The sequence below is a fragment of the Bos mutus genome, chromosome 29, assembly GCF_027580195.1.
Source record: "Bos mutus isolate GX-2022 chromosome 29, NWIPB_WYAK_1.1, whole genome shotgun sequence".
NCBI lineage: Eukaryota > Metazoa > Chordata > Mammalia > Artiodactyla > Bovidae > Bos > Bos mutus.
In genome coordinates, this window is record NC_091645.1 from 3,224,008 (window position 1) to 3,250,222 (window position 26,215).

Genomic DNA, 26,215 nt, shown 5'->3' on the forward strand with positions numbered 1-26,215 from the left:
CATTGGAGAAGGAAATGGCAACCCACTCCAGTGTTCTTGCCTGGAGAATCCCAGGAACAGGGGAGCCTGGTGGGCCTCCGTCTATGGGGTCGAACAGAGTTGGACACGACTGAAGCGACTTAGCAGCAGCAGCAGTAAGTGGCTTGATATTAGTCAGTTTACATATACTGGACTTGCTATTTATTTCAGACATCTTTAATAAAAATATGAAAGCTATTATTCCATTTATTGGTAGGCAGGATTTTTTTTCAGAAGTAATTTCCATAAATGAAAAAAAGAGAACTTGTTTTGACTGGTGCAAACACTGCAAATTTGGGAATTAGATAATCTAAATGGCAGCCCACTCCAATATTCTTGCCCGGGAAATCCCATAAACAGAGGAGCCTGGCAGGCTACATTCCATAGAACTGCAAAGAGTCGGACATGACTGAGCACATACACACACACACACACACACAAACACACACCCACAGTTTCTCTAATTTAAAAATTCCATAATTACTTCTTATGATATAGGAAAGTGAGGCAGATAAATGTATATGAAAGGTATGGTAAAATAAACCTTTTGTTATCAAGAGATTGATCACCAAATGAAGGCAAGGAAAATCATGTAATTTGCAAGCAATATTTCCCTGAACATAATTGTAAAACTGAATGCCTGTCAATTCATTTAGCAAATTCCTTCTTAAAACTGCAAAGTCTATATATTTTCTGAAATTTAGAAGTATCCTGAAAAAACTTAACAAAATTTGCATGCATTTCAGGAAAGCTGTTGCTTAACTTGCAAGAAAATTCCTCTAGGTTAGCATGAAGAGAAGTAAAAATAAAATAAAATAAAGACCCCCAGTAAAAAACTACTCTGAAACAAAGAAACTAACAGAAAGTGAAGAGTTAGACAAAATCCTTTCATATCACGTGATTTTCTGTCGCTTTATTGAAGTCTTTAATCACTTTTCCCTGAGGCATCTTAACTGGTGGCACTGCCTTTCTGTATTAATATTCACACTCAAGGAGTCTCTTCTTAGTCTCCTGTTGTGTGAATGACAGTTAGCTTGAAAAAGAAAGAATAACAGTGAGAGCTAGAGTGAGAGAAGATAAACATGAAAAAAGGAGTAACTGGGATCGCATTTATTTCACTTTGTAGTAAACAGCACATTTTAAACAGTTTTATGAAACAACTAAAAATTTAACCAACTGGATGTGAAATATAAACTGACAAGTTCCCTTTCCTCACTTTTACAACAGTGGCCAAATCATAAATTTTACTCATGACTGAAAAACAACAGATATTCATTTTTGTGTATCTGTGTGGTGGGGGGGGGAAGGTTAATTTCTTAGTTGGTAAATCTCAAGAAAATGGGAATCATGTCTTACCTAGTCACTCTTTAATCTCTACAATCTGGTAACAGTGATTTGCCAATCATAGACTCTCAATAATTACATCTAATCACATCTAGTCTATGAACACTGATTTCTAGTTGTTTGTTCCAAAAAAGAATGATTAATAGTTGAAAGAGAAAGTGGCATCTGGCATCACTTCATGGGAAATAGATGGGGAAACAGTGGAAACAGTGTCAGACTTTATTTTTCTGGGCTCCAAAATCACTGCAGATGGTGACTGCAGCCATGAAATTAAAAGACGCTTATTCCTTGGAAGGAAAGTTATGACCAACCTAGATAGCATATTCAAAAGCAGAGACATTACTTTGCCAACAAAGGTCTATCTAGTCAAGGCTATGGTTTTTCCAGTGGTCATGTATGGATGTAAGAGTTGGACTGTGAAGAAAGCTGAGTGCCGAAGAATTGATGCTTTTGAACTGTTGGAGAAGACTCTTGAGAGTCCCTTGGACTGCAAGGAGATCCAACCAGTCCATTCTAAAGGAGACCAGTCCTGGGTATTCATTTGAAGGACTGATGCTAAAGCTGAAACTCCAGTACTTTGGCCACCTCATGCGAAGAGTTGACTCATTGGAAAAGACTCTGATGCTGGGAGGGATTGGCGGCAGAAGGAGAAGGGGGGCGACAGATGAGATGGCTGGGTGGCATCACTGACTCAATGGACATGGGTTTGAGTGAACTCCGGGAGTTGTTGATGGACAGGGAGGCCTGGTGTGCTGCGATTCATGGGGTCGAAAAGAGTCGGACACGACTGAGCGACTGAACTGAACTGGATTGAACTGAATGTTTGTTGATGCTCAGAAAATGGTGAATGGTATTGAAACTTAATCTCTTATTAAGATCAATTTGCTATATGAGTGAGACAAGTTGAAGTCAGAAAGGTAAATAACATTTTTTCAAGATCCTCTAGTGAGCTGAAAGGAAAAGGAATTAAAGCTCAAAGAACATGATCTGTGAACAAATGGTGTCTTTCATTCCCAGATAAAAACATGCTGTAATTATACAATTGTTCATATAACTCAACATATACATACATATATATTATTTCCTGTTCTCTGAACGGAATACCTATGTGGATGCCTGTTAAGTCACTTCAGTTGTGTCTGACTCTTTGTGACCCCATGAACTGTAACCTTCCAGGGTCCTCAGTCCATAGGGATTCTCCAGGCATGAATACTGGAATGAGTTGCTGTGTCCTCCTCCAGGGAATCTTCTGGACCTAGGGATCCAACCCGCTTCTCTTAAGTCTCCTGGCTTGGCAGGAGAGTTCTTTACCACTAGCACTATCTGGGAATCAAATACCAGTAATGCAATCAGAAACATAACATACTTATTTTATTGTTTCCTAATTCATACACATTGCAGATGTTCCAGTGAGTTAGAAAAGACAATCTACCTCATTTCCAAAGGAACGTGTCCAGTAGTTTTTCATGTGACAGTAACGTAGCATTATAAAACTGCTAAGTTGTTTTCATTTTCTATTCAGTTTTCTATTTAGTTGTTTATTCAATTCATCCAAGTAACTGAATGATCACCTAGTGTCTAGAGGTAGATATAGAAGGAAGTATCTCCCTGTCTACTCACATGAATAGAAAAAAGTATAGCTAAAATAGCTCTCTCCTGTCTAGATGGGGAGGAACATGGGCACCCCTAGCCCAGGCAGGGTTTGAGTTATACATATTATTGTTCCTGGTAAAATGAGGTGCGTGAAGAAGGGGTTTGCCTCTGTTCTGGTGGTGAGATCTGCCACCGTGTTCATTTAAAGGAAAGATGGAAGTTCTTTTCAGAGTTTCAGGCATTGTAGCAGCATAAAAACTGAAGTGCATACCTGACAATTTCAGGAAGTCCCAGGGACCATAGAACAAAATTTTTTAACATAGTCAACTCTTTTTGGGAATAGTCTGCAATTATGGACTGTCTCTCTTCCCCTTGCTTATGCAAGTCATTAATATATTCCTAAGAGCCAATCCCTTCTTAAAAGTTAAAATATAGACGTTGTGCCTACATTCCACCACCTGCACCATCAGGAAGAAGCACCACCTTGATTATTAATGCAGGTACAAAAGACATCACCTATCTGGGGAACTAATCCACGAGGTCCAGAACTGCTAGACATTGCTGCATTTTTTCTACTTCTTTGGATTTCTTCACAGTGCGTATCTGGAAATAATTCAGAGCTGGCATGCAGGTACTATCAACTCAATTGCATTTACTGAAGATTCATTTCTCGCAATTGCAAAATGAAGCCTTTGAGAAAATGATAATGGATTTGGGATAATTTAGTCTACTAAAGAGAAAGCCTGCTCTTAAAATATTTTCATAATATTTCGTCCTATTTATACATCCATGATTTCCCATTTATTTGCAAAGGAATAAAACCTATTAAGAAAAATTTGGTAACAGTTGATCCAGGAAACAAATTACCAATAAAACAAGGCATTTGTTGGGAAGTCCCTGGTTCCATGAAATAGAATCATTCCCAGGATCTCTATCAACTTACCTTGCTCAAGTTTTAGCTTTGATAAATACCTGATGATCACATATGTGCATATACTGAGTGATCCTAATTAGAGAAATACTTTCTAAATAATAGTTCTTCAGTTTGTAACAGCCTCAATTTAATTTTCTACAGTCCATGCTTCAAAGGCCTCCTCTGTACCCCTACAGACCTGAATGATACCTTGCACAGAGCAATAGTCAAGAAACATTTCTTAAATGATATCTCACTACCCCTGAAAATGAAAGCAAAAATTTGATCTCTAAGTTATCAGGTCTTCAACCAGAGGCAAAATGGAATATCATCATCAAAGTAGAGATGACTACCAATAATGTTTTATTGTAGTCGTTCATAGTTTGCTCATTGATTGTTATATAAATCTGCTTTGTAGAGAGATTTATGATCCTTGATAATTCATAAAATAATTTAACATTGAATATTTTCTAAGAGTTCCCTTGTTTTCTTTCATACAAAGATTTTTCTCTTTTGGCATCTAAAATGTTATAAATCTATTGGAGTTGAGAGGGGTATGAAACATTTACACACAAATGTTCTATTCCTTCTATATTCTCTATAATGGAGAGAATTTGCCATGAGTAGAAGCCAGGACTGCCAGTACTTGCAGGGAATGCTACTGTCAGTGAGGGCTTATATTGGTTTTCTTTCATGGGTTCATGGACTTTGCTATCTGTTATGTGAGTTCAAACTCTCGATGAGATTTGCGTGGCCTAAGTGCCGCCAAAAATCAGATGCTGCAAATTATTAAAAACTTCCTGAAGAATATATTTTCAAGCTATATATCAGCACATATTAATTAAATCAAAATATTTGTCATTAAGATTTTAATCTTGTGTTTTGCAACCATAAAGTTTGACTCACTGGAACAATTATTAGTAAGGGCATCTAAGAGCAAACATAGAATTTACCTAGTTAAAAGAGCTCAGAAAAAATTAGTAGCCTAAAATCTCTGTTTCTTGGGCTGAAGTATGACGTGGCTTTTGCATTTTGCAATGTTAAATATGATTCTCTTTTTTGGGCAAGAAAAACATGATTTCATAAGTAAACTTGGAATTTCAGTGGAGGGTGATTTTCCTTTCTCTTTCCTTCTTCCCCATAAAAAGGCAGGTCTGTCTCTCTTTGAGTCACAACTTCACATGAGCAATGTCAAAGTAGTCCTGGTTTCTGCTGAAAATACCATGTCAGGACTGGCCACATTCCTTGTCTGATTTGCATGGTAATATGAACTATGCTTCTAATATCTTTGAATTTCTCTGCTCAGCTCCTGATGATGCTAGAAAATATACTGAGTTGAGTATATTGTTGAGTAGCCTAGATCAGGGGAGTAACCAGACAATCTACCTTATCCTAAGTAGCAGATGGGGTTACTGTGGCTGTTCAATACTGGAATTTGGTAACCTGGTTCAGTAGCTCAAATTAAGTAATTTGGCCTATAGGCCGGCCCATTTCCAACAAATTCGTTAGCAGGGTGCCTTTTAATAAACTGAAAGGAGCTGCAACTCCTGCATATTTCCATACCCTGTCATGATTTTTTACCCAATTACTTCAGTGTTAAGGGACTGTGTATAAACACTGTTGCCTTATTTGTCAAATTTCAGGGTAAAGGAACTTTCATACTATATCCACCTGTACCACTTGCCCTTTGCAGCCAGTTGAGGATCCAAATCACTTCACAAGGTGGTTTTGCTTGTGCTGCATTCATGAAGCATCCACATCCCTGTAATATCAGAGCTCCCAACCTCCACAGCCAGATGCCCTGCTTGCTTTGGGAATGAACCACTCACTTTATCTTATGGTGGCATAAATTGTATTCATGCATGCTTCCCTGCTAATAGATGATAAGCTGTTTTCCAGAAGAATTGCTGACATAGTAGGCTTATGGAATGGGATGAGTTGTATGAGTGGCTGCATAACAACCTGAGAGCTATAATAGAAACATCCGTGATCTGAGGAGCAGGAGACCAGGAGTCTGCCCTCAAATAAGCTCTTTGAGGAGGAGCAGCGTGGCTAATAAAAACTAGCTAAGATTTACAGTACACCAGGCTTGAAGCTAAGCACTTTTACTACAATATTCTGATTAATCCTTATAGCGGACTAATAAGGTATATGCTGTCATCCTCATTTTACAAAGGAAAAACAGGAAACTTGCTGTTGTTCAGTCGCTCGGTCCTGTCCGGCGGTTTGCGACCCCATGGACTGCAGCACTCCAGGCTTTCCTGTCCTTCACCATCTCCTGGAGTTTGCTTAAACTCATATCCACTGAACCAGTGATGCCATTCAACCATCTCATTCTCTTTTATCCCCTGCCTTCAATCTTTCCAATGAGTCAGCTTTTCCCATCAAGTGACCAAAGTATTGGAGCTTCAGTTTCAGCTTTGCTACTTTATTCTATTTCTTTGGGTATTCTCTGTATATAATCCAGAGTAAATTTAAAGACATTCAGTTCCAATCAACTGAATAGTGTTTATTAAAGACTCATTTCAAACAACTGCAACATAAAGCCTATGGGAAAATGATAAAGGATCTGGAATAATATCACCCACTGAAGAGAATGTGTGCTCTTAAAACATTCTCATATTTATTTTGTCCTTTTTATGCACTAGTAATTTCTCATTTACTTCATAGAAGTGTAGCATATTAAGACATTCCAGTAACTTCTTTCTCTGTCTAGAGTGGTGTTATGTTAATGTTTTTCAAATAGATACAGGTTTAATGCCCAGCTATTCTCCATTTCTATTGCTGACAGAATAAAAGGAAATAGACTTAAAATTATACCATGAGATATTTAGATTACATATAAAAAGAGGACTTCCTTGGTAATGCAGTGGTAAAGAATCCACCTGCAAGAGAATGTGGCTTCAATTCTTGGATCAAGAAGATTCCCTGGAGCAGGAAATGGCACCCACTACATTACAGGTATTACTGCCTGGGGATTCCCATGGACAGAGGAGCCTGGTGGGCTATAGTTCATGGGGTTGCAAAAGGGTCAGACATGAATTAGCGACTAAACAAAAACAGTAAGAATAGATCTGTTGAAAGTGAGATTGATGAAAAAGTAGATTGGTAGATTGCTGGTTGACGATGCAGTGATCCTTTTGAATTCCATGTAGTCAGAGTGCGGGCATGAGCAACGTGACTTTAAACAGTTTGGTTGGCCTCGTGGTTCTTGGCTCCTATGGGCTGTCTACACATGTCAGATGGGCCATTGAAGAAACAATTGACAACTCACTACTACCTGTGGCATGTCTACTTTGTATCATGTACTTTGCATGTACTCAGCAAAAGGGAAATCATGGTGAACAAGATACACTTAGTTCTTGCCTTCACAGAGCTGAGAGTATAGAGGGGCATTCAGGTGGAAATAATCATTTTCCAAATTTCACAATAATTGAAGACAAATTATATAAAATAGTAAAAGTTGGTTGTTATCACCATATTTTTAGTTTTAACCATAATAAAATAAGCTCTTCATGACTGACCAATGATGTGTTTCCATCAAGAAGCTTCTGTGTCAGGTCAAAAGAAACTTCACACTTACTGGAGTATCAAAAGTCATATAATAGGATTTGGAAATCTCTCCAGTTCTGACTTCATAACTATAAAATGCTCTTATACTGGCAAGGGTGGAGACAGGATAGCCCATGTCAAAATGAACTTGCCCCTTGACGTATTTTGGCAAGGCAAAGACATATTGCTTAAGAGAATATTATTTTGAAAAATTTCCCTCTCTATGATACAATCAATATTGTTAATTAGAATTAACTATTAATTCTAATTAACCAAAATTGCCTACCTCATTAGTTTGCAGTTTATATGTGTTTCTAGATACAGGCTGATTTAGTGATTATAATCCTACTCTCAATGTATGGGATAGAGATGCTTATTTAAAAAATGCTAACTCTGGCATTCCAGTTTTAAGTTGCCTTTGTTCTTGATGAATGAACAATTTTGCTTGTATATATGTTATTTTAAAATAATAAATTATGTAAGCATTCATTCTAAATGTGTAAACATTGGATTTTGGAAAATTGAATTATTAAATGCTGAAACCATTTGATTACTAAAATTTGGTACCACCATCAATGCTAGATTCTAATATACTTTTGAATGAATACTTTTCATTCTAAATGATCTGTCAAAAACCTTGTTTATATTTCCATGGCCTACCATTTGTTAAACACAGGGTCTTAGAGTATATTGGATCAACTTGTCTATTTTGGGGAATATATGTAGGGATATATTTAGATAGAAAAACACAAGGGTCTTATTTGCTTTTAATCAGTGAAATGAAGACTAATAAGGATAGTCGTATGCTGGGAATAAAAGACAACACAGTATCTCTGTGGATCATTTGAAGGTCATGTATAAAAGACATTCCCTATATGGTGGAAATGTGAGAATGAGGGAGAAAAGAAGTATTAGCTTGCACTGAACATCTGCTTTCTACCAGGAATAGTGCTTAGAACTTTGGGAACAGGATCTCATTTAATCTTCATAAAATCCAGGATTAGGAGGTGAAGTTAGCCTCATTTTGTATTTATAAAACAAAAGCTTTGGGTTTGGAGTTTAAGTTTTTCAAAATTGTATGGTTATTAAATCATAATTTAAAATAATAACCTGATGACTCTAGATAACAGCTTTTCTTCTTATTTTTAAGACAATAACATTCAAAACAAGCTTCAAATCAAAGAGTATAGGGTTTTGTTTGTTTGGTTTTTTTTCCATCTAGCCAAGAAAGAGAACCATGAATGGGACTACTGAATCTCCTCGTGTATGGATATACATTTATCATTTATGAATGCCTAAATAAAGATCATGGCATCCAGTCCCATCACTTCACGGGAAATAGATGGGGGAACAGTGGAAACAGTGTCAGACTTTATTTTTCTGGGCTCCCAAATCACTGCAGATGGTGACTGCAGCCATGAAATTAAAAGACGCTTATTCCTTGGAAGGAAAGTTATGACCAACCTAGATAGCATATTCAAAAGCAGAGATGTTACTTTGCCAACAAAGGTTCGTCTAGTCAAGGCTATGGTTTTTCCTGTGGTCATGTATGGATGTGAGAGTTGGACTGTGAAGAAGGCTGAGTGCCGAAGAATTGATGCTTTTGAGCTATGGTGTTGGAGAAGACTCTTGAGATTCCCTTGGACTGCAAGGAGATCCAACCAGTCCGTTCTGGAGGAGATCAGCCCTGGGATTTCTTTGGAAGGAATGATGCTAAAGCTGAAACTCCAGTACTTTGGCCACTTCATGCGAAGAATTGACTCATTGGAAAAGACTCTGATGCTGGGAGGGATTGGGGGCAGGAGGGGAAGGGGATGACAGAGGATGAGACGGCTGGATGGCATCACTGACTCAATGGACGTGATTCTGAGTGAACTCTGGGAGTTGATGATGGACAGGGAGGCCTGGCGTGCTGTGATTCATGGGGTCGCAAAGAGTCGGACACGACTGAGCGACTGAACAGACGGTAAAGTGTCTGCCCACAGGGCGGGAGACCAGGGTTTGATCCTTAGGTCAGGAAGATACCTGGAGAAGGAAATGTCAACCCATTCCAGTACTCTTGCCTAGAAAATCCCATGGATGGAGGAGCCTGGCAGGCTACAGTCCACTGAGTAGTCGCAAAGAGTCAGACACAACTGAGCGACTTCACTTCACTAATATTGCCTTAAATAGCTGTTTGTTTAAGGACTAGCTTGTTAGGTGCTGTTCAAAATGTCTTATGTATTCTAATTATTTTATTCCTCACAGATACCTTATATAATATTAATAGATATTATCATCACTCTAAAGAAGAAAAAAAAAAGAGAAAATAAAGTGATTTATTTTTATATTTTATACCTAGGAAAGCCAAGAGATTTTAGTTTAAAGCTATGTGAACCAATAAGAAAATTTCCAGTACTAATGAATTTAAGAATATATAAAATTCAAAGCTATTTTTCAATTAAATAAAAAGCAGGAAAAAGACATGGAAAAATCTATCCATATTAGTAACAAAGACTATATACATTTAAGAATAAATTAAATGAAAAAATACAGGATATAAATTCTTTTATTGAGAAACAATAGAGCAATGCCTTATGTTTAGAAAGGAGATATTAAATATTAATTTTCACAAAAATTAATATATTAATTTAGTTATCTGCTAATTAGTAAATTGAGAGCTTTCTGGGTGCCTTTCAGATGTTCAAGCTGGTTTTAGAAAAGACAGAGGAACCAGAGATCAAATTGCCAACATTCACTGGATCATGGAAAAAGCAAGAGAGTTCCAGAAAAACATCTATTTCTGCTTTACTGACTATGCCAAAGCCTTTGACTGTGTGGATCACAATAAACTGTGGGAAATTCTGAAAGAGATGGGAATACCAGACAACCTGACTTGACTCTTGAGAAACCTGTATGCAGGTCAGGAAGCAACAGTTAGAACTAGACATGGAACAACAGACTGGTTCCAAATAGGAAAAGGAGTACGTCAAGGCTGTATATTGTCACCCTGCTTATTTAACTTCTATGCAGAGTATATCATGAGAAATGCTGGGCTGGAAGAAGCACAAGCTGGAATTAAGATTGCCAGGAGAAATATCAATAACCTCAGACATGCAGATGACACCACCCTTATGTCAGAAAGTGAAGAGGAACTCAAAAGTCTCTTGATGAAAGTGAAAGTGGAGAGTGAAAAAGTTGGCTTAAAGCTCAACATTCAGAAAACGAAGATCATGGCATCTGGTCCCATCACTTCATGGCAGATAGATGGGGAAACTTTGGAAACAATGGCTGACTTTATTTTTCTGGGTTCCAAAATCACAGAAGATGATGATTGCAGCCATGAAATTAAAAGACACTTACTCCTTGGAAGGAAAGTTATGACCAACCTAGACAGCATATTAAAAAGCAGAGACATTACTTCGCCAACAATGGTCCATCTAGTCAAGGCTATGGTTTTTCCATTGGTCATGTATGGATGTGAGAGTTGGGCTATAAAGAAAGCTGAGTGCCGAAGAATTGATGCTTTTGATCTGTGGTGTTGGAGAAGACTCTTGAGAGTCCCTTGGACTGCAAGGAGATCCAACCAGTCCATCCTAAAGGATATCAGTCCTGGATGTTCATTGGAAGGACTGATGTTGAAGCTGAAACTCCAATAATTTGGCCACCTGATATGAACAGCTGACTCATTGGAAAAGACCCTGATGCTGGGAAAGATTGAGGGCAGGAGGAGAAGGGGACGACAGAGGATGAGATGGTTGGATGGCATCATCGACTTGATGGACATGGGTCTGGGTGGACTCCGGGAGTTGGTGATGGATAGGGAGGCCTGGCGTGTTGCAGTACATGGGGTCGCAGAGTCGGACAGGACTGAGAGACTGAACTGAACTGAACTGGGTGGCTCAATGGTAAAGAATTCCCCTTCCAGTGCAGGAGATACAAGTTCAGTCCTGGGGTTTGGAAGATCACTTTGAGAAGGAAATGGCAACTCATTTCAGTATTCTTGCCTGGAAATCCTATGGAGAGAGGACCCTGACGGTCTGCAGTCCATGGGGTTGCAAAGAGTTAGAAATGACTTAGTAGCTAAACAAGAGCAACAACAATTAGCAAATTGAAGATTTTCTTGGGAAGATACTTTGTCTTTGAAATAGATAAAATGATTTTTAAAATGTGTATGTAAGAATAAATGCCCAAGAAAAACAAAGAAAATTATAGAGTAGAAAGGAGAAATAGGAGGGGATTTGCTTTGCTTTGAAGAAGGGCTTGGCAACCCACTCTAGTATTCTTGCCTGGAGACTCACATGGACAGAGGAGCCTGGCAGGCTACAGTCCATGGGGTTGCAAAGAATCGAACACAACTGAGTGACTAACACTTTGCTTTACTTAATACAGAAACTTTTGTAAATGCACCATAGTAAAATTAATATTATAATGGCATGAAAGTCAGCAAAAGAACAACAAAGTACACAATAAAAGAAAAACAAAGTACACAGTAGAGACTCTGGCAATAAATCTAATATAATTGATTATTTAGTGTATAATTGAGATAATAGTTAAACTCAATGGGAAAATGATGATTCAGTTAAGAAATGATTCAGTTCAGTTCAGTTCAGTTCAGTTCAGTTGCTCAGTCGTGTACAACTCTTTGCGACCCCATGAATCATAGCACGCCAGGCCTCCCTGTCCATCATCAACTCCTGGAGTTCACTCAGACTCATGTCCATCGAGTTGGTGATGCCATCCAGCCATCTCATCCTCTGTCATCCCCTTCTCCTCCTGTCCCCAATCCCTCCTAGCATCAGAGTCTTTTCCAATGAGTCAACTCTTCACATGAGGTGGCCAAAGTACTGGAGTTTCAGCTTTAGCATCAGTCCTTCCAAAGAAATCCCAGGACTGATCTCCTTCAGAATGGACTGGTTGGATCTCCTTGCAGTCCAAGGGACTCTCAAGAGTCTTCTCCAACACCACAGTTCAAAAGCATCAATTCCTGGGCGCTCAGCCTTTTTCACAGTCCAACTCTCACATCCATACATGACCACAGGAAAAACCATAGCCTTGACTAGACGGACCATTGTTCACAAAGTAATGTCTCTGTTTTTCAATATGCTATCTAGGTTGGTCATAATTTTTCTTCCAAGGAGTAAGCGTCTTTTAATTTCATGGCTGCAGTCACCATCTGCAGTGATTTTGGAGCCCCCCATAATAAAGTCTGACCACTGTTTCCACGGTTTCTCCATATATTTCCCATGAAGTGATTAACCATTATAAAAATAAAATTATAGTCCTATTATCACTCCATGAGCAAACCTAAATTTGAAATAGATTATGTATTTCCTTCTAACATAGTCATGTACATAATGACAGGTTAGAAAAACATCTAAGATGTAACATGATGTACCCAATAATAGAAGTGATTTTATTGACCAAATAAGACATTCAAAATCTGTAATAAAATATGCTTATATAAGGAAGTGTAACATTTAAAGTTTGTATGGCAAAAGACAACATGAAAAAAACTGATAGGCCATTGTTTGGAAAATATGTTTGCAACTTAAATGGCACATAAATAAAGCTCTAACAAATTAGTAAAATGAGCAATAACTCAAGAAAATAGACAATTCAGAAGAAAGTAAAATTAAATACATATATACATATATATGTGTACATATGGTTCAGTGGTATAGAATCTGCCTGCCACCTCCTGAGTGCAGGAGATGCAAGAGATATGGATTCAATTCCTGGCTAAGGAAGATTCCCTTGAGGAGGAAATGGCAACCCACTCTAGTATCTTGCCTGGGAAATCTTTTTTTTTTTTAATTTATTATTATTATTTTACTTTACAATATTGTATTGGTTTTGCCATACATCAACATGCATCCACCACGGGTGTACATGTGTTCCCCATCCTGAACCCCCCTCCCACCTCCCTCCCCATACCATCCCTCTGGGTCATCCCAGTGCACCAGCCCCAAGCTTCCTGTATCCTGCATTGAACCTGGACTGGCGATTCATTTCTTATATAATATTATACATGTTTTAATGCCATTCTCCCAAATCACTGCCCCCTTCCTCTCCCACAGAGCCCAAAAGGCTGTTGTATACATCTGTGTCTCTTTTGCTGTCTTGCATACAGGGTTATCGTTACCATCTTTCTAAATTCCATATATATGCATTAGTATACTGTATTGGTGTTTTTCTTTCTGGCTTACTTCACTCTGTATAATAGGTTCCAGTTTCATCCATCTCATTAGAACTGATTCAAATGTATTCTTTTTAATGGCTGAATAATACTCCATTGTGTGTATGTACCACAGCTTCTTATCCATTCATCTGCTGAGGGACATCTAGGTTTCTTCCATGTTGCCTGGGAAATCTTATGGATAGAGGAGCCTGGTGGTCTTCAGTACATGAGATCGCAAACAGTGAGACATAACTGAGCACACACATGCACACACATATGTGTGTATACACATATATATGTGTGCATATAAATATATGGGCTACCCTGGTGGCTCAGCTGGTAAAGAATTTGTCTGCAGTGAGGGAGATCTGGGTTCGATCCCTGGGTTGGGAAGATCCCCTGGAGAAGGAAATGGCAACCCACTCCAGTTTTTTTGCCTGGAGAATCCAATGGACAGCAGAGCTGGCGGGCCACAGTCCATTGGGTCACAAAGAGTCAGACACAACTGAGTGACTAAGCACCTTAGATATATTTATTCAATTTACAAACACTATTATTCAGAGACATGCAAATTAGTGCAAAAAAGAGAAAAGTGTATCTAAAAATAATATTTCTCCTATATGAATAGATTTCTTCAAAATATGCCACTTTCTATTTTTAAAAAAGTGTTTTAAAATATTGGAAACTTAGAATCCTGAATGCCGTCCAATGCTTGTACTGAAACAGAATTATGCTTTTCAGTAAGCTTTGTTCACTACCTCAATATTGATGAGAATAGCGAGTCTCTGATTATATAAATAAGAAGATAGGCTAGACTGAATTTTAGTAGTTCACTATATTGTTCAGAATTAGTAGAAACAAAGAAAAATCAATTGGACAGTGTTGACACCCAGCCAAAAAAGAGTATTTAGGAAGTTCTGACTGAGATGTGGCTGTCAATTTTAACAGCTTCTATGGAGAGTACGCATAACAGGCTATAATGGTTATTGTGTGGAGAACTTGCAATATTGACAGAAATAAACAGATTAAAAATGATGAAAATCGACATTTTACAGAGAAATTAAAGCATAGTGATTTTTAAATATATGTATGTATTCAGGACCAGTCTGAGATAATGTTGGAAGAAAGGCACTGAATTCTACCCTATCAATTACTTATTCAATCAGAAGACTAAAAAGAGCAGCAGAGAATTGCTAAGTACCAATGTCACATTGACCATATTTGTCTGCAACCCAGATCTCTTACAAAAGAAGCATTCCAAAAAGGAAGTGAAAATAGTTCTCAGATAAGATGAGAAGATGATGAGAACAGTAATCATATAGTTATGGCTTTTCGTGCATGGCCTCTGACCATGACTTTGGGTACTTAAGCTGCTAGAAAGACAGATAATTAGGTGAACAATTGGTTTGCATGGTGCTGCTGCTGCTGCTGCTGAATCGCTTCAGTCGTGTCCGACTCTGTGCGACCCTATAGACAGCAGCACCATCTTACTTCATCTTTAATTTGTATTTCCTTTAAATGTAAAAGAATTTAGATTTGACATCATTTATGAATTTGCCAAAAGTCTGGTTCTTGAATGCTCAAGATGTTTAAAGTTGACTATTAAACATTCTATTAAACATAGAGTACAGTTGGATACTCTGTAAGAGAGATAATGAAGATGACTTAAGAAAAGGTTGCAGATTTATGAACAGCCATTATAAGGAGTGTGGTTACCAGCTGTTCTACATGTCCAGAGAGACTTGTGCAAGAGGTCCTTAACTGCAAGGGTAATTAAACACAGAAATAAGTTTCTGAAGGCATGGCTGTTGTAATTTCCTTTTGGGGAGTGATTTCTGTAATAAGGTGGTTATCTTTAAGGGGGTTGCTTGGAAACAAGAGCATGATCTATATGACCTCATCGAGATCTCTTATAGTCCAACAATCCCATCCTGAAGTGAGCTCTATGAAGTATAACCTCAAAGAGCCACTGCTTCAGTAAATGTTTTCAGTGATGGAAATGCTAATTGAAGTAAAGACATTTTTATAAAAAATAACAGTGGAAAAATGTTTAGAAAAGCAGGTTGGGGGAGGTTCACAAATACAGTTTGGTACTGTTGTTTAAAATGAGGTTGAGAGTCTAGGCTGTATAAATAGGAGAATTATCGCAGAGACTGTGAGACAGTTCTCTATACTTAGCAGACATCAGGCTTTTGTTGTACTGTTATGACAGTTGAGGGTCTCAAAAACCTCACCTAAAATTGGGAGACTTGGAGCAGCTCCAGCAGAATGGAGAAACAAAGATGAGTGTTTGTACAGAGCTTCTCTCACAGTGAAAAAGAACAGAGGAAATGAAATTTGAAATGGGAAATCACTTTATTTGCTTTGTACTTTCTTTGTTAGACATCTTTCTTGCTACCTACATTTCAAAAATAAAACTGTATGGGATTTAAGCGTGCTGTGGTCCATGGGGTCACAAAGAGTCTGACAGGAAAAACTACAACAATGGGATTGAAAATTGAGGTGTGTCCTATGGATTTGAGTACCTTAAGATGAATTAAATCATATCTGTCTATCTAGTCATTAATTTTCTGTTCCTGTGTTAAATCTTTTCTGTGCTGCTTTTGTAATTTTCTTCTTTCCTGGGCAATCACATCTTCTGATAAGGCTTTGATTCCCATTTATAATCTTCCTCCTCAGTGTGATAGGCAGAAGTCTAAGAGCGCCTCTAAGGCTCTTGCCTTCTGATGAATGCACCCTGCACGATCTCCTCTTCATGGTGGAAGGAGCATTGCATACTTTGAAATATCAGCCTATAATCACTTTATCTTGTAAGGAAGAAGGGATTTTGCTGTTATAATTAAGTCCCCTAATCAGTTGAGTTAATTAAAAGGAGATCATTCTGGGTAAGCCTGAGATAACAGTATGCTAAAAGAAAGGAGATATTGAAAGCAGCAGCAAACACCTTCATACTGGTTGTGAAGGAATAAACTGCTCTAGGAGCTGACAGCATCCTCCAGTTGACAGCAAGAAAATGGAGATCTCAGTCTTACTACCACCAGAAAATGAGTTCTTCTGTCAACCCAAGAAAATCTGTGAGTGGATTTTTTTTTTTTCCTAGTCAATTAGCAGGTACCTTCATTTCAGCCTTTTGAGATTGCAAGCAGATGACCCAACTAAAATAGGCTAGACTCTTGCAGAAACTGTGAGATAACACATTTGTGTTGTGTTAAGATGCTAAAGTGTGCTAATGTGTTATCCAGCAATATAAAATTACTACACTGAGCATGGTCCACCTTGGTGCTTTCTCACTTGGAATTGGTACACTTGGCCACATATCGATCAGCCCCCACTTCCCTTCATTCCTTTATTTTTCAGTAAGAACTGTTGATTTTAATTTGTAAATTAGTCTAAAGCAACTGGCCACAACCTTCCAGGTCATGCTCCTCTTGAGTTACTGTGGTCATATCCTACTCAGTCTCCCCACCTCTGTCTTGTTTCCCCCTAATACTGTTGTGTCTGGGCTGTCAGAGTAAACACCCCAAAATAAATATCTGTTGACAGCTTGCTGTTGCAAAATATCCTATACAAAATTTGTGCTTCAACTCTTTTCCATAACGCCTTTTAGGACTGGTTCCAGACTGTCCTTCTCATCTCAGCGACTCCAAACATTTTCAGGACATCTACTTCACCCATAAGTCTCTGAACAAGTAAGTAGCTCTTTTACAATATTTTTCTTCACACTCTTTATACAGACTTTATACTTCACACTCTTTTATACTCTTTATACGGAAATTTTCATTGCTTGGCTAGTCCCTGCTGCGATGCTGCCAAGTCGCTTCAGTCGTGTCCGACTTTGTGCGACCCCATAGACAGCAGCCCACCAGGTTCTTCCATCCCTGGGATTCTCCAGGCAAGAACAATGGAGTGGGTTGCCATTTCCTTCTCCAATGCGTGCATGCACGCTAAGTCTCTTCAGTCACGTCCAACCCTTTGTGACACTATGGACAGGAGCCCTCCAGGCTCCTCTATCCACAGGATTCTCCAGGCAAAAATACTGGAGTGGGTCATCATTTCCTTCTCCCTGGCTAGTCCCTACTCCATTTTCAATAGACAAGTAAAATATCACCACTTTGGGAAATGCTTCCTTGATTCCCACATTCATTCAATATGCCCTTTTCTGTGCCTGCTGCATAGTCTTTGCTATATTTTAATTGTGGAGCTCTTTGTCTAACCTTTTCATTTGATTGAAAAATCCTTATACTGAAAAAAAATTAATGCTTTGGCTTAGAGTAGGTTTTATAGTCTTTTTACATAAGTGTCCAGAAGAAGGGTGAAACTGAAAAAAAAAATTGAAGACACTTCAAAAGGCAAAATGTGAAAGTGTTAGGCCTAAGAATTGTCAATATTATCCAGAAGATTTTCAAAAAATCAGGGATTCTCTTTATACCAGTTCAGTTCAGTTCAGTTCAGTTGCTCTGTCATGTCCAACTCTTTTGCGACCACATGGACTGCAGCACACCAGGCTTCGCTATTCATCACCAACACCTGGAGCCTGCTCAAACTCATCTTCATTGAGTTGGTGATGCCATCCAACCATCTCATGCTCTATTGTCCCCTTCTCCTCCTGCCTTCCATCTTTCTCAGCATCAGGGTCTTTTCCAATGAGTCAGTTCTTCACATCAGGTGGCCAAAGTATTGGAGTTTCAGCATCACCATCAGTCCTTCCAATGAATATTCAGGACTGATTTCCCTTAGGATGGACTGGTTGGATCTCCTTGCAATCCAAGGGACTCTTAAGAGTCTTCTCCAACACCACAGTTCAAAAGCATCAATTCTTCAGTGATTGGCTTTCGTTATAATCCAACTGTCACATCCATACATGACTACTGGAAAAACCATAGCCTTGACTAGACAGACCTTTGTCAGCAAAGTAATGTCTCTGCTTTTTAATATGCTGTCTAGGTTGGTCCTAACTTTTCTTCCAAGGAGCAAGTGCCTTTTGTTTTCATGGCTGCAGTCACCATCTGCAGTGATTTTTGGAGCCTAAGAAAATAAAGTCTGTTTCCATTTTTTCTCCATCTATTTGCCATGAAGTGATGGGACCAGATGCCATGATCTTAGTTTTCTGAATGTTGAGTTTTAAGCCAACATTTTGACTCTCCTATTTCACTTTCATCAAGACGCTCTTTAGTTTTTCTTCACTTTCTGTCATAAGGGTGGTGTCATCTGCATATCTGAGGTTACTGATATTTCTCCCGGTAATCTTGATTCCAGCTTGTGCTCCCTCCAGCCCAGCATTTCTCATGATGTACTTTGCATAGAAGTTAAATAAGCAGGGTGACAATATACAGCCTTGACGTACTCCTTTTCCTACTTGGAACCAGTATGTTGTTCTGTGTCCAGGTTTAACTGTTGTTTCATGACCTGCATATGGATTTCTCAGGAGGCATATCAGGTGGTCTGGTAGTCCCATTTCTTGAAGAATTTTCCAAAGTTTGTTGTGATTGACATAGTCAAAGGCTTTGGCATAATCAATAAAGCAGAAGTAGATGTTTTTTCTGGAACTCTCTTGCTTTTTTGATGATCCAATGGATGTTGGCAATTTGATCTCTGGTTCCTCTGCCTTTTCTAAAACCAGCTTGAACATCTGGAATTTCACAGTCCATGTACTGTTGAAGTCTGGATTGGAGAATTCTGAGCTTTACTTTGCTAGTGTGTGAGATGAGTGCAATTGTGCAGTAGTTTGAACATTCTTTGGCATTGTTTTCTTTGGGATTGGAATGAAAACTGACCTTTTCCAGTCCTGTGGCCACTGTTGAGTTTTCAAAATTTGCTGGCATATTGAGTTCAGTGGCATTCATATTAAGTTCATATTGGCATTCACAGCATCATCTTTTAGGATTTGAAGTAGTTCAACTGGAATTCCTTCACCTTCACTGGCTTTGTTCATACTGATGCTTCCTAAGGCCCCCTTGACTTCACATTCCAGGGTGTGTGGCTGTAGGTGAGTGATCACACCATCGTGATTTATCTGGGTCATAAATATCTCTTTTGTATAGTTCTGTGTAATCTTGCCAATTCTTCTTAATCTCTTCTGCTTCTATTAAGTCCGTACCATTTCTGTCCTTTATTGTACCCATCTTTGCATGAAAATTTCTCTTGGTATCTCTAATTTTCTTAAAGTGATCTCTAGTCTTTCCCATTCTATTGTTTTCCTCTATTTCTTTCAACTGATTGCTGAGGAAGCCTTTCTTATCTCTCCTTGCTATTCTTTGGAACTCTGCATTCAGATGCTTATATCTTTCCTTTTCTCCTTTGCCTTTACCTCTCTTTTCACAGCTATTTGTAAGGCCTCCTCGGTCAACCATTTTGCCTTTTTGCAATTCTTTTTCTTGGCAATGGTCTTGATCACTGCCTCCTTTACAGTGTCACGAACCTCCATCTATAGTTCTTCAGGTACTGTATCAGGTCTCATCTCTTGAATCTATTTGTCACTTCCACTGTATAATTGTAAGCGGTTTGATTTAGGTCATACCTCAACTGTCTGGTGGTTTTCCCTACTTTCTTCAATTTAAGTCTGAATTTGGCAATAAGGAGTTCCTGATCTGAGCCACAGTCAACTCCTGTTTTTGCTGACTGTACAGAGCTCTCCATCTTCGGCTGCAAAGAATATAATTAATCTGATTTTGTTATTGACTATCAGAGTCTTCCCTTGTGTTTTTGGTAGAGGTGGTTTGCTATGACTGTTGTATTCTCTTGGAAAAACTCTATTAGCCTTTGCCCTGCTTCACTTTGTACTCCAAGGCCAGATTTGCCTGTTACTCCATGCATCTCTTGACTTCCCACCTTGGCATTCCAGTCCCTTATAATGAAAAGGACATCTTTTTTTGGGTGTTAGTTCTAAAAGGTCTTGTAGGTCTTCATAGAACCTTCAGTTTCAGCTTTTTCAGCGTTACTGTTTGGGGCACAGACTTGGATTATTGTGATATTGAATGGTTTGCCTTGGAAACAAACAGAGATCATTCTGTTATTCTTGAGATTGCTTCCAAGTACTGCATTTCAGACTCTTTTGTTGACTATGAGGACTACTCCATTAATGGTCATTTGAATTAAATTCTCCCATTCCAGTCCATTTTAGTTTACTGATTCCTAAAATGTCAGTGTTCACTCGATAGATAATTTTTATCTGATGCAAATATAAATGATTTAAATCATTTATATAAAATGTATATAAAAATTATATGGAAGACATCCTATGGGTTGGGATAAATACTTGCAAGTGATGTTACAGACAATGGGTTAATTTCCAAAATATACAAACATCTCATACAACTCAGTATAAAAAACAAACAAGCGAATGAAAAAACTTGCAGAAGACCTAAATAACGGAGAAGGCAATGGCACCCCACTCCAGTACTCTTGCCTGGAAAATCCCATGGACAGAGGATCCTGGTGTGCTGCAGTCCATGGGGTCACTAGGAATCAGACACGACTGAGTGACTTCACTTTCACTTTTCGCTTTCCTGCATTGGAGAAGGAAATGGCAACCTACTCCAGTGTTCTTGCCTGGAGAATCCCAGGGACGGGGGAGCCTGGTAGGCTGTCTTCTATGGGGTCGCACAGAGTTGGACACGACTGAAGTGACTTAGCAGCAGCAGCAGCAGTCACTAATTATTAGAGAATGCAAATAAAAGCTACAATGAAGCATCACTTCACAGTAGTCAGAATAGCTATCATCAAAAATTTTACAAATATTAAATGCTAGAGAGGATGTAGAGAAAAGGGAACCCTCCTACACTTTTTGTGGAAGTGTAAATTGGTGCAGCAACTATGCCAAACAATATGCAGCTTCCTTAAAAATCTAATTACCATATGTTACCAACAATCCCAATCTGGTGCATATATCTGGAAAAGATGAAAACTCTGGAAAAGCAAGATGCACCCCAATGTTCATAGCAACACTGTTTACAACAGCCAAGACATGGAAGCAACCTGAGTGTCCACCAATAGATAAATGTATGAGAAAGGTGTGACATATATATATATATATATATATATATATAAAATTCAATCATAAAAATGAATGAAATAATGTCTTTTGCAGCCACATCAATTGATCTAGAGAATATCATAGTAAGTGAAATATCAGACAGAGAAAGACAAGCATTATATATGGAATGTAAAAAAAATAATACAAATGAATTTATTTACAGAATAGAAACAGATTGCAGACCTGGAGAACAAACTTACAGCTACCAAGAGTAGGTGGGAGAGGAGTACATTAAGAGTATGGGGTTAACAAAAAATAAATTATATGCAATTTCTCAATCTATAAAAGTTAACATCTTATTCTATAGAATCTGAGCTTTAATAAATAGTAAATCAAATAAAGTTACCTTTTTAAATATTATATCTTTAGACAGTGATCCAGTTTGACATCAGTAGGGCACAGCATAATGTTTTTCTTTTCCTCTTTCCAATTTTGAGATAATTTTTAATGGCATATCCATTCCTTCCTTCAAATATTTTCACTGCTGGTTTGTAAAAAGCAAGAAAATCTGTGTGTTAACAGGACAGGAAAGAAGGTGAATGCCAGGTGACAGCATTCTTCTTTCTTTTCTTATTGTGATATGTCTCTTTAAGAATTAGGCAAATTTAGCTGTAGAATTTAACCCTGTCCAGTTGATTTCCTCTTACCTGCCTTATGATATTCATATCCTCTCTGTAACTGCATAATTTTGACGCTCTTCCCAATTTGAGGTGACATTACAAAGCCTACTGTCTTTAATTCAACACTGTAACATATTATGTCACATCTTCCCATCCCCCTTCATGATTTTCCCTGACACAGAAGGAAGGAAACATTTAAAAATGAGACTAGAGTACTGCTGAGCCACGCAAGTCAAAGGAGGGCATGGATAAATTATATTAAGAAAAAAAAAAAAAAAAAGAACTAAGGTCCTTTATTCTTTAGAACCTGGAGTCAATATCCATGGATCTCTCAGTAATTTTTCCCATCTCCTTTTCCCCTATATATACGCTTACTCCATTATTATATATCTTTTTTCTCTCTGTCTTAAAGGTATTTTGTCTCATTCTAGTGACTGACACCTACAACTTATGTCAATAATAAAGATTTCAATCAATAATCTTTAGCCATCAACAAAATTGCATCATTTTTTTATGTTCTAGATGAAAACTCTTAGATTTCAAATAGCTTCCTCCTAAGAGGTAAGACCAATCTTAGTTTTAATATGAAACAAGCAAAAATAAATTGTTCTTGTATTTGTAAATTAAGTTACAGAAAAGAATTTTGAGTGTTTGTAAAATTTTCTCTTTCTCTGGACAATCTTCAATTCTAAGGATAACTAATCTGGTCTTTCTGGTATAGCTTCTAATCATAATATAAAATGAAATCATCATTTTGAAGATTATAGTTTAAAGGAAAGTAGTTTTCAAAGCAAATCTGAGAGCTTAAATTGTCATTTCTGTTCTATTCCAAAGAGATTATGTACGAGGCTTCTTTTATGAGTGCCAGGTAAGCAGAAATGGACCAATTTCCTCATTTGCAAATTGAAGGATGAGGATATGAGAACTTTCTCAAGTTTATTCAGCAAAGCTTTAATGGTGAGAATTAATGCCCATTGTCACATAAATTAGAGAAAAATTGGGTAAACAAAGGGAGTTATCAACAAGCCTAAGTCCCAACCACTAATGCTGAAGAAGATGAAGTTAAATGGTTCTTTGAAGACTTACAAGACCGTCTAGAGCTAACACCCAAAAAGGATGTTCTTTTCAGTATAGGAGACAGAAATGCAAAAGTAGAAGTCAAGAAATACCTGGAGTAACAGGCAAATTTGGCCTTGGAGTACAGAATGAAGTAAGCAATGGCTAATAGAGTTTTGTCAAGAGAACACACTGGTCATAGCAAACACCCTCATCCAACAACACAGGAGAAGACTCTGCACATGGACCTCACCAGATGGTCAATACCAAAATCAGAGTGATTATATTCTTTGCAGCCAAAGATGGAGAAGCTCTATACAGTCAGCAAAAGCAAGACCAGGAGTTGACTATGGCTCAGATCATGAACTTCTTATTGCCAAATTCAGACTTAAATTGAAGAAAGTCGGAAAACCACTAGACCATTTAGGTATGACCTAAATCAAATCCCTTATGATTACACAGTGGAAGTGACAAATAGATTCAAGGAATTAGATCTGATGAACAGAGTGCCTGAAGAACTATGGATGGAGGTTCCTGACATTGTACAGGAGGCAGGGATCAAGACCATCCCCAAGAAAAAGAAATGCAAAAAGGAAAAATAGTTGTCTGAGGAGGCTTCACAAATAGCTGTGAAAAGAAGAGAAGTGAAAAGCAAAGGAGAAAAGGAAAGGTATACCCATTTGAATGCAGAGTTCCAAAGAATAGCAAGGAGACATAAGAAAGACTTCCTTAGTGATCAGTGCAAAGAAATAGAGGGAAACAATAAAAGGGGAACACTAGAGATCTCTTCAAGAAAATTCAAGATACCAAGGGCATATTTCAAGCAAAGATGGCCACAATAAAGGACAGAAATGGTATGGACCTAACAGAAGCAGAAGATATTAAGAAGAGGTGGCAAGACTACACAGAAGAACTTACAAAAAAGATCTTCAAAACCCAGATAATCACAAGGATATGATCACTCACCTAGAGCCAGATATTCTGGAATGAGAAGCATCACTACAAACAAAGCTAGTGGAGGTGAAGGAATTCCAGTTGAGCTGTTTCAAATCCTAAAAGATGATGCTGTGAAAGTGCTGCACTCAATATGCCAGCAAATTTGGAAAACTCAGCAGTGGCCACAGGACTGGAAAAGGTCAGTTTTCATTCCAATCCCAAAGAAAGACAATGTCAAAGAATGCTCAAACGACTGCACAATTGCACTCATCTCACACACTAATAAAGTAATGCTCAAAATTCTCCAAGCTAGGCTTCAACAATACATGAACCATGAACTTCCAGATATTGATGCTGGATTTAGAAAAGGCAAGGGAGCCAGAGATCAAATTGCTAATATCTGTTGGATCATTGAAAAAGCAAGAGAGTTCAGGGAAAAAAAAATCTATTTCTGCTTTGACTATGCCAAAGCCTTTGACTGTGTGGATAACAAAAAAACTCTGGAAAATTCTTCAGGAGATGAGATACCAGACCACCTGACGTATCTTTTGAGAAATCTGTATGCAGACCAGGAAGCAACAGTTAGAACTGGACATGGAACAACAGACTGATTCCAAATCGGGAAAGGAGTACATCAAGGCTGTTATTGTCACCCTGCTTTTTAACTTATATGCAGAGTACATCATGAGAAACACTGGGCTGGAAGAAGCACAAGCTGGAATCAAGATAGCTGGGAGAAATATCAATAACCTCGGATATGCAGATGACACCACCCTTATGGCAGAAAGTGAAGAACAGCTAAAAAGCCTCTTGATGAAAGTGAAAGAGGAGAGTGAAAAAGCTGGCTTAAAACTCAACATTCAGAAAACTAAGATCACGGCATGTGGTACCATCACTTCATGGCAAATAGATGGGGAAACAATGGAAACAATGTCCGACTTTATTTTTTTGTGCTCCAAAATCACTGCAAATGGTGACTGTAGCTGTGAAATGATAAGACTCTTGCTCCTTGGAGGAAAAGTTATGACCAACCTAGGCTAATATTAAAAGGTAGAAACATTACTTGGCCAACAAATGTCCATTTAGTCAAAGCTATGGTTTCTCCTTCCCTGATGGCTCAGAGGTTAAAGCATCTGCCTGCAATGTGGGAGACCTGGGTTCGATCCCAGGGTTGGGAAGATCCCCTGGAGAAGGAAATGGCAACCCACTCCAGTATTCTTGCCTGGAGAATCCCACGGACAGAGGAGCCTGGTGGGCTACAGTCCACGGGGTCGCAAAGAGTTGGACACGACTGAGCAACTTCACTTTCATGCTTTCTTTCATGGTTTTTCCAGTAGTCATGTATGGATGTGAGAGTTGGACTATAAAGAAAGCTGAGTGTTGAAGAATTGATGCTTTTGAACTGTGGTGTTGGAGAAGACTCTTGAGAGTTTCTTGGACAGCAAGAAGATCCAACCAGTCCATCCTAAAGAAAATCAATCCTGAATATTCATTGGAAGGATTGTTGCTGAAGATGAAACTCCAATACTTTGGCCACCTGATGCAAAAATGTGACTCCTTTGAAAAGACCCTGATGCTGGGAAAGATTGAAGGCAGGAGGAGAAGGGGACGACAGAGGATGAGATGGTTGGATGGCATCACCAACACAATGGACATGAGTTTGAGCAAACTCTGGGAGTTGGTGGTGGACAGGGAGGCCTGGCGTGCTGCAGCCCATGGGGTCACAAAGAGTTGAACACAACTGAGCGACTGAACTGAACTGAACCTGTAGCAATTCCTAAGATCACTTGTTTCATAGGATAACTCTCGCTTGATAACACCTCCTAATTATTCCATAATAGTATAATGAGAAAAGATCCCCTGGAGAAGGAAATAGAAGTCCACTCCAATATTCTTGCCTGGGAAAACCCATGAACAGAAGAGCCTGGCTGGTTACAGTCCAAGGAGTTGCAAGAGTCAAATATGACTTAGGGACTAAATCACCATACCTG